Genomic DNA, 26,442 nt, shown 5'->3' with positions numbered 1-26,442 from the left:
GGCACCTCTGGGTGCTATTAAAACAAGTGCTCCCTTTGAACTTGTCTCAGTAGATTTCCTTCACCTGGAGAAGAGCAGAGGTGTCTATGAATACATACTGGTAGTCATGGACCATTTCACCCGTTTTGCCCAGGCATATGCTACTCGCAACAAAGCGGGAGAAACAGCTGCAGAGAAGATTTTTGACAATTTCATCCCTGTATTTGGATATCCTGAAAAATTACATTACGATCAAGGCAAGGAATTTGAGAACCACCTCTTTAGAAGGTTGAGACAGTTGTCAGGAATAGCCCATTCTAGGACTACACCGTACCACCCACAAGGCAACCCAGTTGAGAGACTGAACAGAACACTTTTGCAAATGCTTCGGACGTTAGAAGAAGAAAAGAAAACTCAATGGAAAGAGTATCTCCCGCACATAGTCCATGCATATAACTGTACCAGGCATGATGCAACTGTCTACGCCCCTCACTACCTGCTATATGGTAGGACACCTCGTCTACCAATAGATCTGATATTTGACCTGGATAATGGAAACAGAGCAGCTTCACCTCAAGACTATGCTGAGAAATGGGCTTTGAAAATGAAGGAAGCGTATATAATTGCATCTGAGACCAGCCAAAAGTCATCTCAAAAGGGGAAAAAGTACTATGACAGGCATGTCAAAGGAGTCGCTCTTCAGTCTGGTGACCGTGTTCTTGTAAGAAATTTGTCAGAGCGGGGAGGGCCAGGGAAACTCCGCACTTACTGGGAAAAAGATGTATACAGGGTAGTTGAACAGATAGGGCCAGAACATATTTATAAAGTTGAATCAGAGAAAGGCAATAAACCAACAAGAGTGATTCATCGCAATTTGTTGCTTCCTGTCAGAGATTTACCTCTGGAAAACAAACCCAAAAAATCAGGGAAGAGGATTCACACCAGACCAGTAGCTAGACCTGAAGTAAACAGCAATGCAGAAAGCACAGACTCAGATTCCTCAGATGAAGGGTATTACTACTGTCCTGAACTGTTTCAATACAGTGAGCAAGGTATCACTCCTCAACTACGAGCTGAGGCTGAAGAATTTCATCCTAGGGATCGCAATGCTTCACAACAACAGCGGAAAAACCACAGCATGCTTGAGGAAAATGTTCAAGACCTGCCTGTAGAACTTGCAGAGGAACAACTGGAAAGCCATCGCTCATTAGATGAGGAAGTCCAAGACTTGCCCATAGACTTTACAGAAGGGTCTGTAGCACCATCCTCACAACAAGTAGATTCACGGTGTGACAAGGATGCAGTTATACCAAATGTCCCTGAAGAACAGAGACATGACAGTCCTCCACGACAATCAGACTATTCCCAGAGAACAAGAAAACCAAAGAAGATATTCACATATGAGACCCTGGGAAAACCATCTTTTCAAAAGTGGAATGTTCATGCAGATGTGATCGAACAGCACTGTGATTCCCCAGAGATAGAGGGGCCCATCTATATACCCTCATGTTCATACTTTTTGCCAGCAACATATGCCGATTGCGATGATCTGAACTATGATTGATTCCATGCATAAATGTCAGGAGACACTTATTAAAAAAACAGGGGGAGTGTGTAACAGGGTTAAATTCAGGCTTCCCAACAGCACAAAAACATAAGGCTGTCACTAGAGGGAGCTCTAACATGATAACCCTGGTTGAGGAGAGTTAGGGCCTAATGCTCATATTAAAGTTGGACATCAACTGAGCCACATGTTTGTGTCTCTCCTCTGTTAAAACAGACGCTGACGGCTGCATCGTGGCACTAGTCTGCACTACCACCACGAATGTGGGTAACACCTCCACTCCCCGCCGCCACAACAATACTAGCGTAAGGGACTGAAGCGGAGCAGACTGGGGCAGAGGAGACTGGAACCCCAGGAAGGACTTGTGCATACAAATTGGGAGGGGCGGAGGCAGCCACCTCGCACCCTCCCCCTGCAACTCCGGATCGGGACACCATAAGCTACCCCCCAACTCCACTGTTCTCATAGTACTCTCCTTCCTCGTCAGAACTAGTGGGGGGCAGGCATACCTGCTCTGCGGTGATACCTGTGGTGATACCAGTTTCCGCAGGTTGCCCCCCCCATGTCCGACTCTTCCTCCATCTTCTTGGTGTTCACGGCTTCCAGCCATTTCATTGAACCTTTCATCGTTCTTGAGCTTTTCTTTAAAGGGACCACTGTTTTCCAGAATGGCCGCCATTCTTTCTCGCAGCTCTTTAATAATTTCTTTTAAGCCTTTTATTTATTTTTATATTTCTGGCATGTTTTTTCTTGCCGCTTTGTCCACCTTCCCCCTCTCAAGCTTTAAGTTCTCCCTAAGCTTCTTGAGGGTCCTATTCGCTTCCTCATACTCCCGGAGGTAGGACGTGATCCGGGAGCTGTAAACGGCGATTAGTTCCTGGGGCTTCATACTGCCCCAGTCAGCCTCAACTGGAACCAGCCCACCCCCAGGAGCACTCTGCGTACGTCTTGGAGGGCTACTGTCCACCCTCCTGGAACTGCCGGCGATGGACACGGCTTCACCTCCGGGGGCTGCAGGGGCCGCTGCACCACGACTCCTGCTGGATCTTCTGACCCCCGGGGCGGAAGATGGAACCGAGGCCGGTAGCTCACCTCCCCTACCTCCCGCCGGCCTACCCCGGGAAGTAGGATCCTGGGTCTTCAGTCGCTTCATGGCCCAGGACCCTACCACCTCCCTGGGATGAGAGGCAGGGCCTGGGCTGGGAAAGGTGGAAAAATCCCTGGAAGTCTGTCAGCAATCAGCAGGAGCTCCTCCACACTGTCATGGTCTTACCTTCTTGCTGTTCTCCTTCGTTTGACATGTGCTGGCGGCCATCTTGGTTTCTGGGTTTCTTGTAGCCTTCCACCCTGCGGCTCCTCCTTCCCACTGGGAGGAGCTGGATGCCTAGCTCATATATATAGGAGGTCTGTGGCTTCAGTTCCTTGCTTGGTCCTCTTGTGTTCACATGCTTCTAAGACTGCTGCTGCTTCTGGTTCCTGATCCTGGCTTCGTCTAACTACCCTGCTGGTTCCTGATCCTGGCTTTGTCTGACTACCCTGCTGGTTCCTGATCCTGGCTTCGTCTGACTACCCTTCTGGTTCCTGACCTCTGGCTTCGCAAAGACTCTGCTCGGTTTCACCATCCGTTTGGACTTTTGCTTTACAGCTTTATTTTCAATAAAGCCTTCTTATTTTCACTTATCTCTTGTTGTACGTCTGGTTCATGGTTCCGTGACATTAGGACCAAGCCATGAATTCTGACGGTACAGGGCCATCCTCGCTACCCACGCTGGTTGCCAGACTTGATCAGCAGGATCACCTGTTGGGTCGGTTCGCTGTGGCGTTGCAAACCCTGCTTGAATGCACGGCTCATTTCGCTCCCGTTGCCGATGGGTCGGTTGTCGCTCCTGGGCTCGCTCCTACTGCCGCTCCGGTTGTTGCGCCAGAGTCTACCCCGACACCTGTTGTTGCGCCTGCGGTGTTTCGGGGTATGACCGGTTCTGCCCCTCTTCCACAGCGCTTTGGGGGAGAGCCAACTCAGTGCCGAGGTTTCCTTAGCCAGGTGGGCATTTATTTCGAGTTGCTGCCACATGCCTTTCCCACTGAGAGATCAAAGGTGGGCTTCTTGATCTCGCTGCTCTCGGACAAGGCCTTGGCCTGGGCCAGCCCTTTATGGGAGAACAACAATCCGGTGGTTGCCGAGTTTTCCGGTTTTGTTGCTTCTCTTCGGAAGGTATTCGATGTGCCGGCTCGTGCTGCCTCTGCTGCGAAGCTCCTTATGTCCATCAGACAGGGTTCACGATCCGTAGCTGAATACGCCATTGAGTTTCGTACCCTGGCAGCAGAGGTGGGCTGGAATAATGAGGCTCTGGTCGCTGCTTTCTCTCATGGTCTCTCGGATGCCTTGAAGGATGAGGTTGCAGCTAAGGACCTACCAGTTGAGCTCGAGTCTCTTATTTCTTTCCTGATTTTGATTGACACCAGACTCAGGGAGAGACCTTCCTTTAAGGAGAACTTGCGGAGGTCTTCTAACAGATTGGTGCCTACGTTTGCTGTCCCACCCGTGCCTCCCTCTCCTCCCACGCCTCCTGGGGATGACTTGTCTGGGGGTGAACCCATGCAGCTGGGGTTTGCTCGCCTGTCCGAGGGGGAGAGGGCACTCCGGAGACGCGAGGGCCGATGCATGTACTGTGGTCTCGGTGGGCATTTTCGGTTGGCATGTCCGAACCGTCCGGGAAAACGCTCGTACCTGAGATCCTGTCGGGGGCAGATCTTGGGTGGAGTCTCCTCGTCCCCGGTTTCCCGTGTTGACAAACCACTGATCACTGTTGTCCTCTCCTGGGTCGGGGTCTCGGTGACGACCCAGGCGTTGGTGGACTCTGGTGCTGGTGGTTTGTTCATTGATAGTGTGTTCGCTGCCGCCAATTCCATTCCTCTGCAGGCTCGAGGTTCCCCACTGGCTCTTGAGGCGATAGACGGCAGACCCCTTCTGCCGCCACACGTGACTCATGAGACCCTTCCAGTGGGGATAGCCATTGGTGCCGTTCACAGAGAGTCGGTCTGCCTCCAGGTTATTTCGTCTCCACACTACTCGGTGGTCTTGGGGTACCCCTGGCTCCAGAAGCATAATCCGACTTTCGATTGGAGATCGGTCGAGATCCTCTCGTGGTCACCGCAGTGTGGGGCTAGTTGCATCCATGGGTCTGTCAAGTTGCTGTGTACTTCCTCGGACTCTCTGTTGCCTCCTGAATACGAGGAGTACCGGGATGTATTCGATAAGGTGCGCGCGGTTGCCCTACCTCCGCACCGCCCATACGATTGTGCCATAGAGTTACAATCTGGTGCCGTTCCTCCTCGTGGCAAAGTCTATCCACTGTCGGTAGCGGAGAATGAGGCCATGGAGGAGTACGTGAGGGAGGCGCTTTCACGCGGACACATTCGCAAATCTTCGTCCCCGGCAGGGGCTGGATTTTTCTTTGTGAAAAAGAAGGGCGGTGAGTTGAGGCCTTGCATCGATTACAGGGGTCTCAATCGCATCACGATCAAGAACGCTTACCCGATACCCTTGATTTCCGAGCTGTTCGATCGCCTTAAAGGGGCCACGGTCTTTACTAAACTCGACCTGAGGGCGGCATATAACCTGGTAAGGATCAAGGCGGGCGATGAGTGGAAGACCGCGTTTAACACCAGGACCGGTCATTACGAATCCTTGGTTATGCCCTTTGGGTTGTGCAATGCGCCCGCAGTCTTTCAGGAATTCATCAACGATGTTTTCCGTGACCTGTTGCAGCAGTGTGTGGTGGTCTATTTGGATGACATCTTGGTATATTCTGAATCCATGGAGGCCCACATTCTGGATGTCAGACGAGTGTTGCAACGGTTACGAGAGAACAAGCTGTTCGGTAAGCTTGAGAAATGCGAATTTCACCAATCCCAGGTAACCTTCTTAGGTTACATCATTTCCGCTGAGGGGTTCTCCATGGATCCTGAGAAGGTTTCGGCTGTCTTACAGTGGCCCCAGCCCAGTGGTCTTCGTTCTCTGCAACGCTTTTTGGGCTTCGCCAATTATTATCGGAAGTTCATCAGGGACTTTTCCATGCTGGCCAAGCCTCTCACGGATCTGACCAGGAAGGGCAGTAATTCCCAGGTCTGGCCGCTCGAGGCCATCCGAGCTTTTGAGGCCCTAAAGTCCGCCTTTGTGTCGGCTCCGATTCTGTCGCATCCCAACCCTGGGTTGCCCTTTGTCCTCGAGGTGGACGCGTCTGAGACGGGAGTAGGCGCCCTTCTGTCTCAGCGTAGAACACCAGAGGGTCCTCTGCTTCCTTGTGGGTTTTACTCCCGGAAACTGTCTTCCGCGGAGTGCAACTATCAGATTGGTGACAGGGAGTTATTGGCCATCGTGCAGGCCCTTAAAGAATGGAGGCACTTGCTCGAGGGTTCGGTGGTTCCGGTTCTCATCCTGACGGACCACAAGAATCTGACCTACCTTTCTGAGGCCAAGAGATTGACACCACGTCAGGCCAGATGGGCTCTGTTCTTGTCACGTTTTAATTACGTGGTCTCCTACCTACCCGGTTCCAAGAACATCAGGGCGGATGCCTTATCACGGCAGTACTCCGAGCTGTCCAGGGAGGAGTCGATTCCGACTTCGGTCATACCTCCGAATCAGATCCTGGCCGCCATTCGCACCAGCCTGACCTCTCCCCTGGGTGAGCAGATTTTGGCGGCTCAATCTGGTGCTCCCTCTGGGAGACCCAACGGCAGATGTTTTGTGCCTGAGGAGTTGCGCACTCGGTTGTTGCGAACCTACCATAACTCCAAGACCGCGGGGCATCCTGGAAAGAATCAGCTGTCCTGGGCTGTTTCACGTCTGTTCTGGTGGCCTTCCCTATGTTCCGACATCGCCGCATATGTAGCGGCATGCTCCGTTTGTGCCCAGAGTAAGTCCCCTCGGCACCTTCCGTTGGGCCTTCTGCAACCCATAGCCACCGGGGAGTGCCCATGGTCACACCTGGGGATGGATTTCATTGTGGACCTCCCTGCATCCCGAGGCCATACGGTCATTCTCATGATTGTGGATCGGTTTTCCAAAATGTGCCACTGTGTTCCTCTCAAGAAGTTACCCTCTGCACAAGAGTTGGCCACGATTTTTGCCAGGGAGGTCTTCCGGTTGCACGGTTTGCCCAAGGAGATTGTGTCGGATCGGGGGAGTCAGTTTGTGTCCAGGTTCTGGCGCGCCTTTTGCTCCCAGTTGGGGATTCATCTCTCCTTCTCCTCGGCCTACCACCCTCAGTCCAATGGGGCCGCAGAACGATCCAATCAGGCCTTGGAGCAATTCCTTCGTTGCTATGTCTCCGATCACCAAGACAATTGGGTTGACCTCCTGCCTTGGGCTGAGTTTGCCAGGAACACGGCGGTGAACTCTTCCTCTGGGACGTCTCCCTTCATGGCCAATTATGGGTTCCAACCTGCCGTGTTACCGGAGGTATTCTCTCCCCAGGATATTCCGGCTGTGGAGGATCACCTTTCCGTCCTACGTGCTTCTTGGGTACAGATCCAGAAGTCCCTTGAGGTCTCTGCGCAGCGCCAGAGACTCCAGGCTGATCGCAGACGAGCGCCTGCTCCTTCCTACCAGGTCGGAGACCGTGTATGGTTGTCCACCCGCAACCTCAACCTTCGAGTGCCCACTCCCAAGCTGGCGCCTCGCTTTGTTGGTCCCTTCCGAGTGCTTCGCAGGGTAAACCCGGTAGCCTATGCCCTTGCGCTTCCTCCTGGCATGCGGATCTCCAACGTGTTTCATGTCTCCCTGTTGAAGCCACTGGTGTGTAATCGTTTCACTTCCTCGGTTCCTCGGCCTCGTCCGGTCCAAGTGGGCAATCGTGAGGAATATGAGGTGAGCAATATCCTGGACTCACGCCTGGTCCGCGGTCGGTTGCAGTTTTTGGTCCATTGGCGTGGTTATGGTCCAGAGGAGCGTTCCTGGGTTCCCTCCGCAGATGTCCATGCTCCTGCCTTGCTCCGAGCCTTCCACGCACGCTTCCCTCAGAAACCGTTTTGTGCTCCGCGGAGGAGGGGCCCTTGAGGGGGAGGTACTGTCATGGTCTTACCTTCTTGCTGTTCTCCTTCGTTTGACATGTGCTGGCGGCCATCTTGGTTTCTGGGTTTCTTGTAGCCTTCCACCCTGCGGCTCCTCCTTCCCACTGGGAGGAGCTGGATGCCTAGCTCATATATATAGGAGGTCTGTGGCTTCAGTTCCTTGCTTGGTCCTCTTGTGTTCACATGCTTCTAAGACTGCTGCTGCTTCTGGTTCCTGATCCTGGCTTCGTCTGACTACCCTGCTGGTTCCTGATCCTGGCTTTGTCTGACTACCCTGCTGGTTCCTGATCCTGGCTTCGTCTGACTACCCTTCTGGTTCCTGACCTCTGGCTTCGCAAAGACTCTGCTCGGTTTCACCATCCGTTTGGACTTTTGCTTTACAGCTTTATTTTCAATAAAGCCTTCTTATTTTCACTTATCTCTTGTTGTACGTCTGGTTCATGGTTCCGTGACACACACACAACCACACCCGTCCACTGGCTCCTGCACACTGAGGAACTCTTTTTAATTTTATACAAAAATACAAAAACTTTGCCATAAAATTTCCAAACAAGATATAAAACAAGGTATAAAGTATATACACTTACCCTACTGGCCCAGCTACATGCATACTATCTCATCCATACCTACTAAATAGAGAAAACGAAAAGAGAAAAAGAAACCTAGCCTAACCTAAACATCCGATCCGGCTGAACCCTGACTATATACAAATTTATACAAATTGTTTATAACCGAAAATAAATGACAACTTGTCACAATAAATAATCAACACAAATTAAATAATCATAATAGAAATCATAATAGAAATATCAAATCAAATTTTTATTTTTATTTTTTTTATACACACAGACATTTATGTGAAAACACAAACCTATACTATCCCTACCAATCTATCCCATCACCTTCACCCAGGGCCAACCTCTGCCTCTTGTCCCTCCATGAGGCCAGCCCTTCCACCACCACCCACACCCAGCCCCTCGCCTCATGTCCTCCTATGTCCGCATAGTCCAGGGCTGGATGCAGGCCTCCCCACACAAAAATATGAACCTCCCCACCCCATCCCACCCAACCTAACTACACCCCACTTACCCTACCCCACATACAATATATACATCTTATAACAACCATATCAATCTATACAAACCAATATTAAAATTCACCCAAAGGCCCAAGTTCAGTCATTTGCAAACCTTTCTTCAAAAACTCATCTTAAATACAAAACAAAAACCTAATGTGAAAGCCTCGGCCCAACACCAGGAAAAGTGCTACTGAGGCTAAGGCACATCAAAGGTGAAGCCTCTCCAGAGGTAAGAGACCCCACCCGTACCCACCTTCTCGCACTCAAGAGAGCGAACCTTCGCCAGGTCACCTAGAATGTTCCTACACACCTCTTCCACAGGGAGGACTTTCTGCTGGGTTGAAAATAAACAACGTGCGTTCCATGTGAAGTACCTGATCACTATGCTAACTATAAAAGCTGTGCATGGGTCCCTTCCTCCCAAACCTTTGAATGCTCCATAAGCCCATTCCGCATAGGAGAGGTTGGCTAGCCTAGGCCAGCCAATGGATGCACCCACCCGTTTGTATACCTCTGTATTAAAGGGACACTGAAGCAGGAAGTGCTCCATACTTTCTAGTATGTCGCCACACTCCTCCCGGGGACAACCCCTTTCATCAGAGTTCCTGTACTTCAAGTTGTCCCTTACATACAGCTTCCCGTGAAAGCAGCGCCAAGCCAAGTCCCAAAACTTCAAGGGGATCCTTGCCGAATTTAACAACTGTAACCCCTTGTCTAGATCCCGGCTTGGGCAATCCTTAAGGGCCAGGCGCTTCTGGAAGTGGGTCAACAAGACCCTCTCGTCAAGGGATCTCCTTGACTGGGTCTTGATTTCCCTCACTCCCAAACCCCACTGGCGGATCACCTTCAGAATCGGGGTGACATAAGCCGGAAGATATCCGTGAGGTGTACGCAAATCCTTCACTTGCCCTCCTGTCTCCCACTCCTGGAAGAAAGGCCGAAACCAACCCCTGCAAGAGACTACCCACGGAGGAGCCCTCTCTTTCCAGAGGTTTGCCAGGTTGATCTTAACAAAGGTGTTCACAAGGAACACCACTGGGTTGACCATACCCAACCCCCCTAATCTCCTCGTACGGTATGTCACCTCTCTCTTGACTAGGTTCAGCCTATTCCCCCATAACAGTTGAAAGAACAGACTGTAAACCCGAGTCCAGAGAGGTTCTGGCAAGACACATACACTGGCCAAATAGATAAGCAAAGGGAGAAGGTAAGTCTTGATCAGGTTCACCCTTTCCCTGAGGGTCAAAGACCAACCCTTCCACTGGTCAACCTTCTGAGCGGCGATCGTGAGCCTGCTGTCCCAATTTTGGGTGGGATAATCCCCATGGCCGAAATGAACGCCTAGGACTTTGGCTGACGACTGGGGCTCTGGGAGGGTGTCCGGGAGACCGAAAGATGGATCACCCCCTCCCAGCCAGAGACTCTCACACTTATCCCGGTTAATTATGGACCCGGAGACTTCCGAGTAGCGTTCTACCTCCGACATCACGTATTCCGCCTCCCCTCCCGAGGACACGAAAACAGTGACATCATCGGCATACGCCACCACCCTCAGAGTGGCTTCTGGCTCCTCCAGACTCATCCTGACTCCCGCCAACGGTCCCCGATCAATCCTCCTAATAAAAGGATCAATCGCAAACACGTATAAGAGCGGGCTCAATGGACAACCCTGGCGGACTCCAGACCCGACCTCAGAAGGGCTGCCAGACCAACCGTTCACCAGCGGGAAACTCTCTGCCCCTGCATACAAGATCTTTAACCAATCGACAAACCCTCCCGGCAGGCCATATTTCAGAAGGACTGCCCAGAGGTACTCGTGGTTAACCCGATCAAAAGCCTTTGCCTGATCTAAAGCCAGCATGTACCCCTTCCAGTTACCCGCCCTACTCTGCTCCACTGCCTCTCAGACACCGAGCACAGCACTAAACGTGCTTCGGCCTGGAACTGAGCAATGTTGGGTCTCCGAAAGGAGCCGGGGCGCAAACTGCACCAACCGTTTAAACAGTATCTTGGCCAGGATCTTTCTGTCCGTATTGAGAAGCGCTATGGGACGCCAATTCTCAATACGGCTCGGATCTTTACCCTTTGATATAAGGATCAGAGCTGACCTCCTCATTGACTTCGGCAGAGTACCCGAGGAAAGGCACTCATTGAATACCTTAGTCAAAAGGGGAACCAAGGAGTCCTTAAAGGTCTTATAAAACTCGGATGTTAAGCCATCCGGGCCTGGCGACTTCTTTAGGGCAAGCCCTTCGATCGCCAGGCTGACTTCCTCTTCTCTGATTTCTTCTATCAAAACGCCAAGAGAGAGGTCTACTCTTGACTCAGGGATGGTTTCAGCCAGGAAAGCCGAAATCCTGTCCCGATTCAGATCCTTCTTCCTCAAGAGGCACGAGTAGAAGGACTTGACGATTTCCAAGATCCTTGATCTGGACCTATCCAGAGATCCCGTACCATTGACCAGTCCCATCACCAACTTACTTTTCACTGACATCTTACAGTTTCTGTAAGGGTCGGGCGAGCGGTACTTCCCGAAATCCCTCTCAAAAACCAAAGATGTGTGCCTATCGTACTGGCACCTCTTAAGCAAAGATTTCACCCTGGAGATATCCTCTCGGCTACCTCCAGTCGAGACCAGTTGTTCGAGTTTCCTCCTCAGACCCTGATACAAGCGGTACTTGTCCAGGGACCTGAGGCTCGAGAGCTGGCGGAAGAATTTTGCCACCCGATCTTTGAATATCTCCCACCACTCAGACTTAGTGTCACAAAGATCCAGCAACTCTACCTGACTCTGAAGGAAGTCCTTAAAGGATTGTCTCACCTCTGCTTCCTCCAGGAGGGCCGAATTTAGCTTCCAATAGCCTCTTCCCATTTGGGGGGATTCTGCAACATTCAAAGAGAACATAATTAGGCAGTAATCGGAGAATTCCACCTCTACCACCTCTAAAGGTGAAAAAGTAGTCTCCTCCTTTAAATAAAACCTGTCTATTCTAGACCTAATCTGACTACCTCTATAATAAGTGAAACCACCGTGGCCTGGGGTGTGCCTAATGTGGACATCCACCAGGCGAGCCTCGCTAGCTATGCTATTCAGGGATACACTATCATAAGCCAGCCGGTTTCTGGCGCCTCCCCGGTCTTGGGACCTTGTGACTGTATTAAAGTCCCCGCCAAAGACCACCTGCCGACTCGTAAAAAGGAAAGGTTTGATCCTCATAAAGAGACACTTCCAATCCCACCTGGTTTGGGGACCATAGATGTTTATCAGGCGAAGCTCTTGACCCTTCATGAGGACATCTAAAATCAAACACCTCCCCATTTCTAACTCAATCACTCGTCGGCTTTCTACTGGCGCGGTAAAAACAACCGCCACTCCGCTATACGGCTCAGCCGCAAGAGACCAATATGATGGACCACACCTCCATTCCTTTTTTGCTTTATACACAGCCGCCAAATCTGGCAGCCTGGTCTCTTGCAAAAATAAAATGTCAGCTTCAACCCGGCTGAGAAAATCAAAGGCTGCAAACCTAGCCGCATCCGATTTAATACTGGCGACATTAATGGTCGCCAGCGTCAACGGAGTGAGTGCCGCCATACAGAGTGATTAAGTTAGACGGCCTTCTTCCTTCCCTTCCCTTTCTTGTTCTTCTTCTTACCCCTCTTGGGGCTACCCCCTAAGGTGGCACGATCTCTTTTGAGAGAGACAGTGGTGTCCATCTCATTAGTCACCACCGCCTCCCCCTTCGCACCACCCTTGTCATTCCCATTCCCAGTGTCTGGACCCGCCCCACCTCCCGAGGACCTTGCATCCTCACCGGAGGGAGGCGCGGGCCCTTCCAGAGGCTCCTTCTCTTGCCCCTCCGGCTCCCTACCTTGAACCTCCTCCCCGGAAGAAGAGGAGGCGGAGATCTCATCCAAGGTGAGGTACCGGTTGGAAAGATCCAGGGGAAGAGAGTCAGGATTAGAGAGGTCCAGGGGGGGAGCTGGCTTTGCCTTCCACAGGCACTCTAGTCGGGCTAGATCTTTTTTTGGTCAGACGTTTCCTTCTTATTCTTTTAGACTCTGTCTCACTCCCCTCTGTTGCACTCTCGTAGCAAGAGGACAGAGTCACCTCGGAACGGTCTAGTCTCCTGAGTTCCTCATTCCCCTCGATATCCCCCAGGGTCTCAGCTCTAGGAGAGGCATTCTCTTGGGAGGGCCCAGGCATCACCCCAGGACGGGGTTCCACCTGCTTCCTCTCCATTTGACGCCTCTCCCTCCGTCTCTGCTGGGACGGGCCGTCTTTTCTCTTCATCGACCCCACTGCCCTGTCGCCTTCGCCAGCACTCGCCTCGGCGGTGGGGGCCTCCCGGCTCGCCTCTGCGCGTGCACGAGCCACGTTGGCGACAGAGCGAGGGCAACGACTGAACGGGTGCCCTAGCTCACCACACAGGTTGCATCTAATCTGCCCACAAGATGCAGCTAGATGGCCTTCACCCCCGCACAACGCGCACCTCTGCACTTGGCAGCTGGCGCTGAAGTGCGAAGGGCTGCCGCACTTGTAACACAGCTTAGGCTGCCCCCTGTAGAACACCATGATCCTATCCCGACCAAGGAAAGCAGATGATGGTATGTGGGAAACCGACCCCCCTGAATGTTTCAACTTAATCTGAAATGTCCAGGCACCCGACCAGATGCCAAACTCATCCAGGTTCTTGCTAGGAAGACCCTGGACGTCCCCGTACCTGCTCAACCAGGTCAAGATGTCAACACAAGAAAGTGACTCGTTACGGGTGAGAACGGTCACCTTCTTGACCTCATTCTGGCGGGTTATCGCTTGCACAAAAAACCCCTGCCAGTCCGGCTGGTCTTTTGCCAGTTCATACCCAGACCAGAAAAGTTCAAGACCCTCTGGCCGGGCAAAACTGACATCAAACTCCCGGGTGCCATACGGATGTATCAGGGCAAAGATGTCACATGCCCTGATGCCCATCCGAAAGAGAAGCTCTGCCACCCTCTTTCTGGTAGGGCACGCTTCATTGCCTCTTCACTTTAGACAGACAACATTCCGCCTGGTTGACCTGGGGCCGGTTGTGGGTGAGGACCAGGTGGTCTCGCCCCCGCCTTGCTCTCGGAAGGCACGCAGGCCATGCCTGTCTATCCAGAAGGATAGATCCACCTGCTGCCCCCCTACTGTAATGGAATTCTCCCCTCTCCTAAGAGCCTCTAGAAGTTGCCGCTGCAAGTTACCGTCACCAGACATTGGTAATGGGGAGGACAATGGGGACCGCCCCTCCCCCCCTGCGCCGGCAACCACACCAGCATAACTTCTGCCAGGCGTAACCGACGCAGGAGGGGCAGCCGGACCGGGCCCACCCCCATCCCCCCCAGACCTATCTACAGCAGGTGCCACTCCAGACCCCTCTGAAGGGGCTACATGAGGCGCACCGGCCACTTGTACAGTGGGCGGCCGACCTCCAACATTCACCCCTCCATCAGGGCCCGGGGCAACACCACTAACAAAAACTGTATTTACACTACTAGAAGTGACCACTTCTTCAGTGGCCACTACCGCACTCTCCCCTCCCCCCACACACACTGCTGGGCCAGAGGGGACCGAGGTCACATTATTTGTTTTGTCCAGCATCTCCTTGCTGGACACATTTTTAACAGTCTTTCCTGATTTTTCAGTCTTTCCTGATTTTTTGGGCCGGCGGGCTGTAGAACCACTGGTCCCAGCCACGCCGGCCTTATCCACTTGACGGACAGTGCAGGAGGGAGGGGCGGTGCGCACCACACTCGCATCAGGACCGCCCCCTCCCTCTCTGCCTACAGACATACTGCTCTGAGCTCCTTTGTGGATATCCAAAGCCCCACCCCCTCCACCCCTGACCACTCCCACTGCGCCTCCACTCCCCGCCGCCACGACAATACCAGCGGAAGGGACTGAAGCGGAACAGACCGGGGCAGAGGAGACTGGAACCCCGGCAAGAATTTCGGCATACAAACTGGGAGGGGCGGAGGCAGCCACCTCGCACCCTCCCCCTGCAACTCCGGATCGGGACACCGCTGTACCCGCGGTACCACCCCCTCCACCCACAGCCGTCCCCACCACCCCCGCCCCCCTGTCCCCCACCGCCATGCCAAAACCGGCAGGGGGGGCTGCAGGGCGCACGGGAGCGGCGAAGCAGACCGGGGCAGAGGAGGCAGACCCCAGAACAGGGATCCCGGCAACGACCTCTGCAAGGGGGGCAGTGGCAGCCACACCGCCCCGCCGCACCTCCACCTGGCACTTGTCCAGTGCCCCAGCAGAGGCGGGCGGAGCCATCCGACCACCAACCATGTCCCCCTCGCCGCTCGCCCCGGGAGCCTTCCTGTCTGGCCCCTCCAGCTTTTCCTCACCGCCCCTGTTACCGCAAACAGGGACGGCGTCCTGCGCCATCTTTGCCACGTCTGTCTCCCCACTCCTACGCACCGATCCCACAGCAGAGACCGGGCCAGGGAGGATGGTGGGGTTCGTGCCCTGAGCTGGCTTTTCAGCTGGCCCAGGGCACGCAGGGTGGGTCACATAGACATACCTCACCTCTGGCTTTAATGTCTTTGCCTTTCTCTTTTTTCCTATTGGCTCATCTTCAGGCAATTCGTCACCAAAGCAAATGTCCTCACAAATTTTGGGGGACTCCAGGTGACGTATTTCGGCCATAAGCTGCCCCCCAACTCCGCTGTTCTCACTGTACCCGCCTTCTTCATCAGAACTAGTGGGGGGGCAGGCATACCTGCTCTGCGGTGATACCTGTGGTGATGCCAGTTTCCGCAGGCTGCCCCCCCATGTCCGACTCTTCCTCCTCACTAGAGGAGTCATCTTCTTGCTGCTTTTGGTTTCCAGCCATTTCATTGAACCTTTCAACGTTCATAAGTTTTTCCTTAAAGGGACCACTGTTATCCAGAATGGCCCCCATTCTTTCCTGCAGCTCTTTAATCACTTCTTTTAAGACTTTTATTTTTCTCAATATTTCTGGCCTGTTTTTTCTGGCTGCTTTGTCCACCTTCCCCCTCTCAAGCTTTAGGTTCTCCCTCACCTTCTTGAGGGTCCTATTCGCTTCCTCGTACTCCCGGAGGTAGGCCATGATCCGGGAGCTGTAAACGGCGATTAGTTCCCAGGGCTTCATGTTGCCCCAGTCAGCCTCAACCGGAACCGTCCCATCCCCAGGAGCACTCCGCGTACCTCTTGGAGGGCTACTGTCCGCCCTCCTGGAACTGCCGACGATGGACACGGCTTCACCTCCGGGGGCTGCAGGGGCCGCTGCACCATGACTCCTGCTGGATCTTCTGACCCCCGAGGCGGAAGATGGAACTGAGGCCGGTAGCTCACCTCCCCTACCTCCCACCGGCCTACCCCGGGAAGCAGGATCCTGGGTCTTCAGTCGCTTCATGGCCCAGGACCCTACCAGCTCCCTGGGGAGAGAGAGGCAGGGCCTGGGCTGGGAAAGGTGGAAAAATCCCTGGAAGTGGCTGGACAATCAGCAGGAGCTCCTCCAAACACGACCACACCCGTCCACTGGCTCCTGCACACTGAGGATTACACCCAGTATACAAGACAGGAGAAGTGGTACTGTGAGGTGTCCATATATACAGAATAAAAGCAGATGCTGAGGATTACACCCAGTTTACAGGACAGGAGAAGTGGTACTGTGCAGTGTCCATATATACAGAATAAGAGCAGATACTGAGGATTACACCCAGTACACAGGACAGGAGAAGTGGTACTGTGCAGTGTCCATATATACAGAATAAGAGCAGATACTAAGAATTACACCCAGTATACATTACAGGAGAAGTGGTACTGTGCAGTGTCCATATATACAGAATAAGAGCAGATACTAAGAATTACACCCAGTATACAGGACAGGAGAAGTGGTACTGTGCAGTGTCCATATATACAGAATAAGAGCAGATACTAAGAATTACACCCAGTATACAGGACAGGAGAAGTGGTGGGAGGAGCTGCTGTTCCTTTCCTGTTCCTGTTTCCTGGTGTGTGAGGTCCTGGAGGCTTACCAGCACTTTGTTTGCTGGGGGAATCGCTACCCTTTCCCCAGGGGGTGACGGTTTCTCCCGGTATGGATCCCCGGGCCTCCGGCTGCCGACGTTCATCACCACGTGCCGGCAGCCACCGCGGAGATGCGTGAGTGGAGAGGAGGGCCCCCAGGACTGGAGACCTGGGCTTAGATACCTAGGCGCTACTGGAGGTGGACGACGATGCGATTATGAAGACACAGCAGCAAGCAACAGCAAGGTCACAAGCAATGGAGGGCAGGAGGGGCCCCGCTACTAGGAGAGGCCGCGATCCCTGCAGTGAACCCAATGGAGTACCGGGTGAGGTCCGGAGGGGTCCCAAGAGAGCAACCAGCCTGGGATCCTCTCTAAACAATTTGAGTCGGCACCCGAGAAAGCAGAATGCTGTGGAAATGTGAAAAAATGAAAAGTACAGTGGCTGGACAAGCTGCCGACGGACCGTGGGACGGGATAAAGGGAAGGCCATGGAGAAGGTGACGAGGCCAGAGGCTGAGGTAGGTGATTCAGCATGAGGTGTGTCTGTGTCGGTGCCTCAGCCCGGCGACAAAGTTATTATAAAGAAGCCTGGTGTCGGGCGTTCTTCCTGCCCAGTGGCTGAGAGACTGCTTAATTGGGGTATTTTGGGCCCTAAAGAGTCTTCAGAAACCTTTTCCTCCCGAATAGCATATTTTCTGAACATGCATGAGGAGGTCAAGAGGGAATTAAAAATACTTAATGTGGAGTGTAAACATGCAAGAGAAAATGGCGCCTAAGACAAAGAAGGCAATCCTCTCCTCCAGACTGGTGAAGTTGGAGGAGGTAATTGCGGTTTTGGAGGAGAAGAGGGCAGCCATTGAGGAAAATTGCGGCCCATTCTTGGAAAAATTCTGAAATGACTGCACGTTTCAGTGTATGTCTGGACTATCCGGTACGCCTGGCCCCAGTCTGTCAGGGCAGCAGGCTGGGAGCCAGGGGAAGGTGGTACCTGGAACACAAGATTCGGAGGCGGACTCTCTGCCTTGTGGCCAGGGGGACCCCTCAGACCTGATTGCGTTTGTTTCCGGGGATGAAAGCGGGTCTGGGGGAAGGCTAATGCTGGTAGTCAGGCAGCTGGAGTCCCCGGTGGGCAGACTGTATTTTGGGGATAAGGAGGTCCCTGAGGATAAGTTGGTGAAAATCAGAAAGGAGAAAAATAAAACTGTGAAAGAAAAAGTGCTTAGATTTGTGCCTTTTGAATCCGCTGCTGTGCCCAGCCCGGTTCCTGTAGTGGAATTGGGTCAAACAGTGCGGGAGATTGATTCTAAGATGGTGACGGGAGGTGCCCCCCCTTCCTGTAGTGGTAGGGTGGTCTCAAGAAGCGCAGGGGGTAAAACCCCAAACAGTGTGGCAGACAAGGAGGTGATGAGGGCGGACAAGGATGCGATGATTTAGGACAAGGTTCAAGGTGGTGGTGCTGAGATAGAGGAAAAGAAAACAATAGAAACTGATAAAACTGTCAAAATTTTGAAAAGACCATTAAAATTAGTGGAAGGTGTAAAGACTTTGGAACCTGGGGAGAACACTGTATCCCAGGACTGTGCGGGCCATGGAGGCAATGGGGGTTGCGGGAGGTGGGGAGTCTCTGCGGGTTTTGCAGGGGGCTCCTCTGGGCCCGACCTCAGTAATACTGCGGTCTCTTTAGGGAACCCGACCAGTCCAGGGGGAGTGAAAGGTAATACAGTTGGAAACATAAAGGTTGATGCAAATACAAATATGGATGTAAATGTGGTTGTGAATGGGATTGTGGGTAATGATGTGCAGGTGGCTGTGGGGGTGAATGAGAACGTACACGAGGTTATAAATGAGGAAACAAATAAACAGGTGAATGGGATTGTGGATGAGGAAGAAATTGAGATGGTGGATGAGGAAGCTTTGATTGAGGACTATATTGCGGATACAGAAGTGGATGAAGAGGAGGAAGTTATGCGGAAGGAAGCAATGAGGAAGGATGTGAGAGAGAGGATGGCAAAAATAAAGACGTATGCAGGTGTTGTTTCGGGTGAGTCTTTGCCCAAGGTTTCGGGCGAGGGTGACTTGCAACGGCGCCTCCTGGAGGCCCTAAAAAAAGGACCGGGGACTTCCATACAGGTAGAGGGAGGGTCGGTTGACCTGGCTTTTTGGACAGAAAGGCATGGTTTTAGGGCCTTCCGAGAACAAAGGAGGGGTGAGATCGTATGGACTCACCCCACACTGGGGAGGGACCGTAGGAATGTGGCCCGTCTCTATTGGAGGAGTAAGGAAGCAGCAGCTCCTTCTAGGAAGACTGTTGTGGAACTTCTCCTGGAGGCAGGGTTTGTCGCGAATCTTTGCACTCATACATCCCTACAGCACCGCTATGTTCGACGTCAGTTTTGTTAGGCCGGAGGGTTTGGAGCTTTTCTGGTGTAAATATGAGATGATGAAGAACACCCCGGAGTGGCAGGGTTTTGCCGTCGAGGCCATCACCCGCCAATCGACTATGAAGACAGTGACCGTTTTGACCTGTAATGAATCACTGTCTAGTGGTAGGGTGGGGCAGTTTCCCGCCAAGGTGCTCGATGAGCATAGCATCTGGTCAGGTGCCTGGACTTTCAGCGTTGAGCTGTTTGATCGGGGCAATTCTGTTGCTCATATTCCCTCCTCTGCCTTCATAGGATGGGGTAGGATTATGGTGTTCTATAGAGGCCAGCCAAAGGTCTGTCACAAGTGTGGCAGTCCCACCCACTTCAGCGCACAATGTGATGTTCGCATGTGTGCGAAGTGGGGGGACACTGGTCATCTTGCCGCATCTTGTAGGCGGATCCGGTGGAACCTCTGTGGGGACCTAGGTCCCCCGTTTAGTCGCTGTTCGCTTGCCTTCGCCAACAGGGTTCAGGGCCGGGCTCAAGATCAGGCAGGCACTAGATGTGAGGCTGGGTCTGTGGTTGGGGAGGAGCCTTCTACCGGGACTGAATCAGTTGGTGAGGGGACGAGCGCTGGAGCTACTAGCGCTGGAAGAAGCAGACAGGATCCGAAGAAACAAAGGCCATCCAGGATCAGGCAGCAAGAAAAACGCTGCAAAGAGAGGGAACAGGTGGCAGCTGACCCTTCAGCTGGTCTTTCGGCTGGTCTGGCTGAGGATCCCGGTTGTAGTGACTCGGGGTACAGCGACGATGGGGAACCAGAGGCCCAACCTGTGGAGACTAACCCATCCGCCAACCCTGTTTCCTCGCAAAAGCCTGGACGAAGGTGGCAGAGCGTGGTTGGAGGGTAGGAGGAACAAGCGGAGTAAGAAGAAGAAGAAAGGAGAAGGTCATAAGCCCTATTTCGAGTAGGACCCATCTGTCCCACTCATCCTTGACCAGAGGCCTAAGGAAGGATCAACTGGGTCCCCTCTGGTGGAAGTCTCTAATCGGTACCAGGCCCTTGACGAGGATCCACCAACTGCTTCAGCTGGGGGGGAGGAGGGTGTGGTCCCAGAGGGCGCGGGGGCTTCCTCGCAGGCTGCAGGGCCCTGTCCTTCGGGGGGTAAATTACCTTCTGGAGGGGGGGGGCCAAGCCTGGAACCTTGGGCAAAAAGGATGGTAAGGATGTCTCTGTATGTTTGAAAAGACAGAAGGAGTGTGATGGTTCAGATAAAAATATTGATGGTGGTGGGGTGGGGAAAAAGAAGGCTATCTAACTCGATCATCAATGATGGCGGAACTCACCCCGTTGACACTGGCAAGCACTAACGTTGCCAGTATTAAGTCAGACGCAGCTCGTTTCCTGGCCTTTTATTTTTCAGCCGTATTGAAGCTGATATTTTGTTTTTGCAAGAGACCTGGTTAACAAGTACGACTGCTGGCAAAAGCCAAGCGAGAATGTTGGCTAGGTCCGTCTTTCTGGTCTCTTGCGGCCGAACCACGTAGCGGGGTGGCGGTACTTTTTAAGACCGCCGAAATAGTGGAATGCAGGAGGATAATCGAGTTAGAAATAGGAAGGTGCCTGATTTTAGATATCCTCATGGGGAGACAAGAATTGAGACTAATAAACATCTACGGCCCACAGAGTAAGTGGGACCGCAAGTGTCTCCTCATGAGGATTAAGCCTTTTCTTTTTACCAGCCTGCAAGTGTTCTTTGGAGGTGACTTCAACAATGTGACGAGGGCCTGTGATAGGGGAGGCTCCAAAGGTGGGCTAGAAGCTGATTGCGTTGTGTTGTCTAGGATAGTTGAGGATACTTGTCTGGTGGATGCCCATTTATGGCATAAGCCAGACCACGTGGATTTCACCTTTCATCAGGGAAATTGTAGCTGTTTTCTCAGCTTTAGAAGCGGTGGAAGTGGAATTCTCCGACCACTGTTTGATTATTTTCTCTTTAAATGTTGCAGAGACTCCCTGTATGGGCAGAGGAATGTGGAAGCTGAATTCGTCTCTCCTGGAAGAAATGACAATAAGACAGTCCTTTGAGGATTTCCTTCAGAGCCAGGAACCTTTGGTGGACCTCCGCAAGTCGGGGTGGTGGGAGATATTCGAAAAAAGGACGGCAAGGTTTTTCCGTGAGCTTTCTAACCTCAGGAGCTGGGACAGATACTGTCTGTACCAGGAACTGTGGAAGAAACTTGAAAGACTGGTTTCGATGGAGGGTAGCCGTGAGGATATCTCTCGTGTTAAATTCTTGCTCAAGAGGTGTCAGTACGATAGATACGCCTCTTTAGTTGCTGAAAGCGATTTCGGGAAGTACCGCTCACCCGACCCCTTTGGAAACTGAAAGATGGCAGTAAAAAGTTAATTCGTGGTAGGCCTGGTCGACAGTACGGGTTCCCTGAATAGGTCCAAATCAGGGGCGTAACTAGAAGTGACTGGGCCCCACAGCAAATATTTGTAAGGGCCCCCCCAGCGTGCCTCGAAACCTCCATCCTCCTGTGTAAACCCCACTCCTTTGGCACAGTGTAGCGGTATACTGTATATTGTGTGGCACAGTGGATGCTATATGTGTATAACATAAACATATTTCATATGAAAACTTACAGTTACTTGACCCTTGGGGATCTCGGACACCACTTCAACACTTGGCCGGGGGCTCGGCGGAGCTGATGTTGTGCTTTATCCTAATGAGAAAGATTTCATAATAAGGATTTGGAGAAAGGGCAGAGGGATAGCAGAGCAGGGGGAGGCTGGTGCTGCTACTAGGGGGGTCATACCATGGGGGAGTAATAAAGCCCACTATAATGCCCCCCCCCCAGTAGTAATAATTCTCCTTATAATGTGACAGTGCAAAAATACCCCTTTGTAATGCCCCCAGTTGAGCTAATGTCCCCATAGTGCCCCCATAATGTCCCAGTATAAAATACCCCTATATAGTGCCCCCAGTAAATTCCCCCATAGTGCTCCTCTCCCCCCTTCCTGCTAGTGCCCCCCATAATGTACCAGTATAAAATGCCCCATATATAGTGCCCCAGTAGATGCCCCTCAGTGTCCGGCCTCTGATAGGCTGCCGGCCTAGTGTCCCCCATAATGCCCCCCAATAATGTGCCAGTAAGTGTCCCCATAGATGCCCCCCATCATGTGCCAGTATCAAGTGCCTCTCCCCCCCCCCACATGTCCCAGTATCATAGTGCCATCTCCCCCCCAATGTGCCAGTATCAAGTGCCTCTCTCCTTCCCACCCCCCATGTGCCAGTATCATAGTGCCAAACCCCCCAATGTGCCAGTATCAAGTGCCTCTCTCTTCCCCCCCATGTCCCAGTATCATAGTGCCATCTCCCCCCCAAAAAAGTGCCAGTATCAAGTGCCTCTCTCTTCCCCCCATGTCCCAGTATCATAGTGGCATCTCCCCCGCCAAAAAGTGCCAGTATCAAGTGCCTCCCCCCCCATGTGCCAGTATCATAGTGCCAACCCCCCCCCCCACATGCCAGTATCAAGTGCCTCTCTCCTCCCCCCCATGTCCCAGTATCATAGTGCCATCTCCCCCTCCATGTGCCAGTATCAGGTGCCTCTCTCCCCCCCCCAGGTGCCAGTATCAGGTGCCAACCCCCCTCCCCCCCCAGGTGCCAGTATCAGGTGCCTCCCCCCCCCCCCATGTGCCAGTATCAGGTGCCAACCCCCCCTCCCCCCCCAGGTGCCAGTATCAGGTGCCTCTCTCCCCCCCACCCATGTGCCAGTATCAGGTGCCAACCCCCCCTCCCCCCAGGTGTCAGTATCAAGTGCCTCTCTCCTCCCCCCATGTCCCAGTATCATAGTGCCATCCCCCCCCCCCCCACAAAAAAAGTGCCAGTATCAAGTGCCTCTCTCCCTCCCCCCCTCCATGTGCCAGTATCAGGTGCCTCTCTCCCCCCCATGTGCCAGTATTAGGTGCCAACCCCCCCCACCCCCCAAGGTGCCAGTATCAGGTGCCAACCCCTCTCCCCCCCATGTGCCAGTATCAGGAGCCTCTCTCCCCCCCCATGTGCCAGTATCAGGTGCCAACCCCCCCCCAGATTGCCAGTATCAGGTGCCAACCCCCCCCTCCCCCATGTGCCAGTATCAAGTGCCCCCCGCTCCCCCCATGGCAGTAACAGTCGGGTATTAAAAAAAAATAATAAACACTTCTACTTACCTCCATGTCAGCGATGCGATGCAGCCTCTTCCTGTGTCCCGCCCTGTATTGTGTCCCGCCCAGTATCATAGTGCCATCTCCCCCCCCAAAAAAGTGCCAGTATCAAGTGCCTCTCTCCCCCCCCATGTGCCAGTATCATAGTGCCAAACCCCCCCACATGCCAGTATCAAGTGCCTCTCTCCTCCCCACCATGTCCCAGTATCATAGGGCCACCCCCCCCATGTGCCAGTATCATGTGCCTCTGATAGGCTGCCGGCCTAGTGTCCCCCATAATGCCCCCCAATAATGTGCCAGTAAGTGTCCCCATAGATGCCCCCCCATCATGTGCCAGTATCAAGTGCCTCTCTCCTCCCCCCCACATGTCCCAGTATCATAGTGCCATCTCCCCCCCAATGTGCCAGTATCAAGTGCCTCTCTCCTTCCCACCCCCCATGTGCCAGTATCATAGTGCCAAACCCCCCCATGTCCCAGTATCATAGTGCCATCTCCCCCCCCCCCCCAAAAGTGCCAGTATCAAGTGCCTCTCTCTTCCCCCCATGTCCCAGTATCATAGTGGCATCTCCCCCGCCAAAAAGTGCCAGTATCAAGTGCCTCCCCCCCATGTGCCAGTATCATAGTGCCAACCCCCCCCCCACATGCCAGTATCAAGTGCCTCTCTCCTCCCCCCCATGTCCCAGTATCATAGTGCCATCTCCCCCCCCCCCCCATGTGCCAGTATCAGGTGCCTCTCTCCCCCCCAGGTGCCAGTATCAGGTGCCAACCCCCCTCCCCCCCCAGGTGCCAGTATCAGGTGCCTCCCCCCCCCCCATGTGCCAGTATCAGGTGCCAACCCCCCCTCCCCCCCAGGTGCCAGTATCAGGTGCCTCTCTCCCACCCCCCCCATGTGCCAGTATCAGGTGCCAACCCCCCCTCCCCCCCCCCCAGGTGTCAGTATCAAGTGCCTCTCTCCTCCCCCCATGTCCCAGTATCATAGTGCCATCTCCCCCCCACAAAAAAAGTGCCAGTATCAAGTGCCTCTCTCCCTCCCCCCTCCATGTGCCAGTATCAGGTGCCTCTCCCCCCCCCATGTGCCAGTATTAGGTGCCAACCCCCCCCACCCCCCAAGGTGCCAGTATCAGGTGCCAACCCCTCTTCCCCCCATGTGCCAGTATCAGGAGCCTCTCTCCCCCCCCATGTGCCAGTATCAGGTGCCAACCCCCCCCAGATTTCCAGTATCAGGTGCCAACCCCCCCCCCTCCCCCATGTGCCAGTATCAAGTGCCCCCCGCTCCCCCCATGGCAGTAACAGTCGGGTATTAAAAAAAAATAATAAACACTTCTACTTACCTCCATGTCAGCGATGCGATGCAGCCTCTTCCTGTGTCCCGCCCTGTATTGTGTCCCGCCCAGTATCATAGTGCCATCTCCCCCCCAAAAAAAGTGCCAGTATCAAGTGCCTCTCTCCCCCCCATGTGCCAGTATCAGGTGCCAACCCCCCCTCCCCCCCAGGTCTCAGTATCAAGTGCCTCTCCTCCCCCCATGTCCCAGTATCATAGTGCCATCCCCCCCCCCCCCACAAAAAAAGTGCCAGTATCAAGTGCCTCTCTCCCTCCCCCCCATGTGCCAGTATCAGGTGCCTCCTTCCCCCCCATGTGCCAGTATCAGGTGCAGACCCCCCCCAGATTGCCAGTATCAGGTGCCAACCCCCCTCCCCTCATGTGCCAGTATCAAGTGCCCCCCGCTCCCCCCATGGCAGTAACAGTAGGGTATTAAAAAAATAAAATAAACACTTCTACTTACCTCCATGTCAGCGATGCGATGCAGCCTCTTCCTATATGTCCATAGGAGTTTCTGCTGGGATTCGAACCCACGACCTTCTGTATCAGAGGCAAAGCACTTAACCACAGGACCATAATAGCTGCCTTGCTGCTGACTGAAAAAATATGAGACTTCTACTGTTATAGCTGGCTAAGTGTGCATCTATACACATATACAGAGATATAGCAGAGCTGAGTTGTCATGGACTTACCTGCTTGCTGCTCTCCTTCGTTTGACATGTGCTGGCGGCCATCTTGGGTCCTGGGTTTCTTGTAGCCTTCCACCCTGCGGCTCCTCCTTCCCCTGGGAGGAGCTGGATGCCTAGCTCATATATATAGGAGGTCTGTGGCTTCAGTTCCTTGCTTGGTCCTCTTGTGTTCACATGCTTCTAAGACTGCTGCTGCTTCTGGTTCCTGATCCTGGCTTCGTCTGACTACCCTTCTGGTTCCTGACCTCTGGCTTCGCAAAGACTCTGCTCGGTTTCACCATCCGTTTGGACTTTTGCTTTACAGCTTTATTTTCAATAAAGCCTTCTTATTTTCACTTATCTCTTGTTGTACGTCTGGTTCATGGTTCCGTGACATTAGGACCAAGCCATGAATTCTGACGGTACAGGGCCATCCTCGCTACCCACGCTGGTTGCCAGACTTGATCAGCAGGATCACCTGTTGGGTCGGTTCGCTGTGGCGTTGCAAACCCTGCTTGAACGCATGGCTCATTTCGCTCCCGTTGCCGATGGGTCGGTTGTCGCTCCTGGGCTCGCTCCTACTGCCGCTCCGGTTGTTGCGCCAGAGTCTACCCCGACACCTGTTGTTGCGCCTGCGGTGTTTCGGGGTATAACCGGTTCTGCCCCTCTTCCACAGCGCTTTGGGGGAGAGCCAACTCAGTGCCGAGGTTTCCTTAACCAGGTGGGCATTTATTTCGAGTTGCTGCCACATGCCTTTCCTACTGAGAGATCAAAGGTGGGCTTCTTGATCTCGCTGCTCTCGGACAAGGCCTTGGCCTGGGCCAGCCCTTTATGGGAGAACAACAATCCGGTGGTTGCCGAGTTTTCCGGTTTTGTTGCTTCTCTTCGGAAGGTATTCGATGTGCCGGCTCGTGCTGCCTCTGCTGCGAAGCTCCTTATGTCCATCAGACAGGGTTCACGATCCGTAGCTGAATACGCCATTGAGTTTCGTACCCTGGCAGCAGAGGTGGGCTGGAATAATGAGGCTCTGGTCGCTGCTTTCTCTCATGGTCTCTCGGATGCCTTGAAGGATGAGGTTGCAGCTAAGGACCTACCAGTTGAGCTCGAGTCTCTTATTTCTTTCCTGATTTTGATTGACACCAGACTCAGGGAG

At 53.3% G+C, this 26,442-nt stretch overlaps 1 protein-coding gene across 1 annotated transcript in view; it reads right to left on the bottom strand.

The window, feature by feature from the left end:
* Window positions 1-26,442, bottom strand: part of LOC120981117 (fatty acyl-CoA hydrolase precursor, medium chain-like) — a 675,808-nt gene that overhangs the window by 627,038 nt on the left and 22,328 nt on the right. The window lies entirely within an intron of this gene.

The sequence above is a fragment of the Bufo bufo genome, chromosome 10 (genome assembly GCF_905171765.1).
Source record: "Bufo bufo chromosome 10, aBufBuf1.1, whole genome shotgun sequence".
Taxonomy (NCBI): domain Eukaryota; kingdom Metazoa; phylum Chordata; class Amphibia; order Anura; family Bufonidae; genus Bufo; species Bufo bufo.
This window is presented reverse-complemented; position numbering and strand designations above follow the sequence as displayed.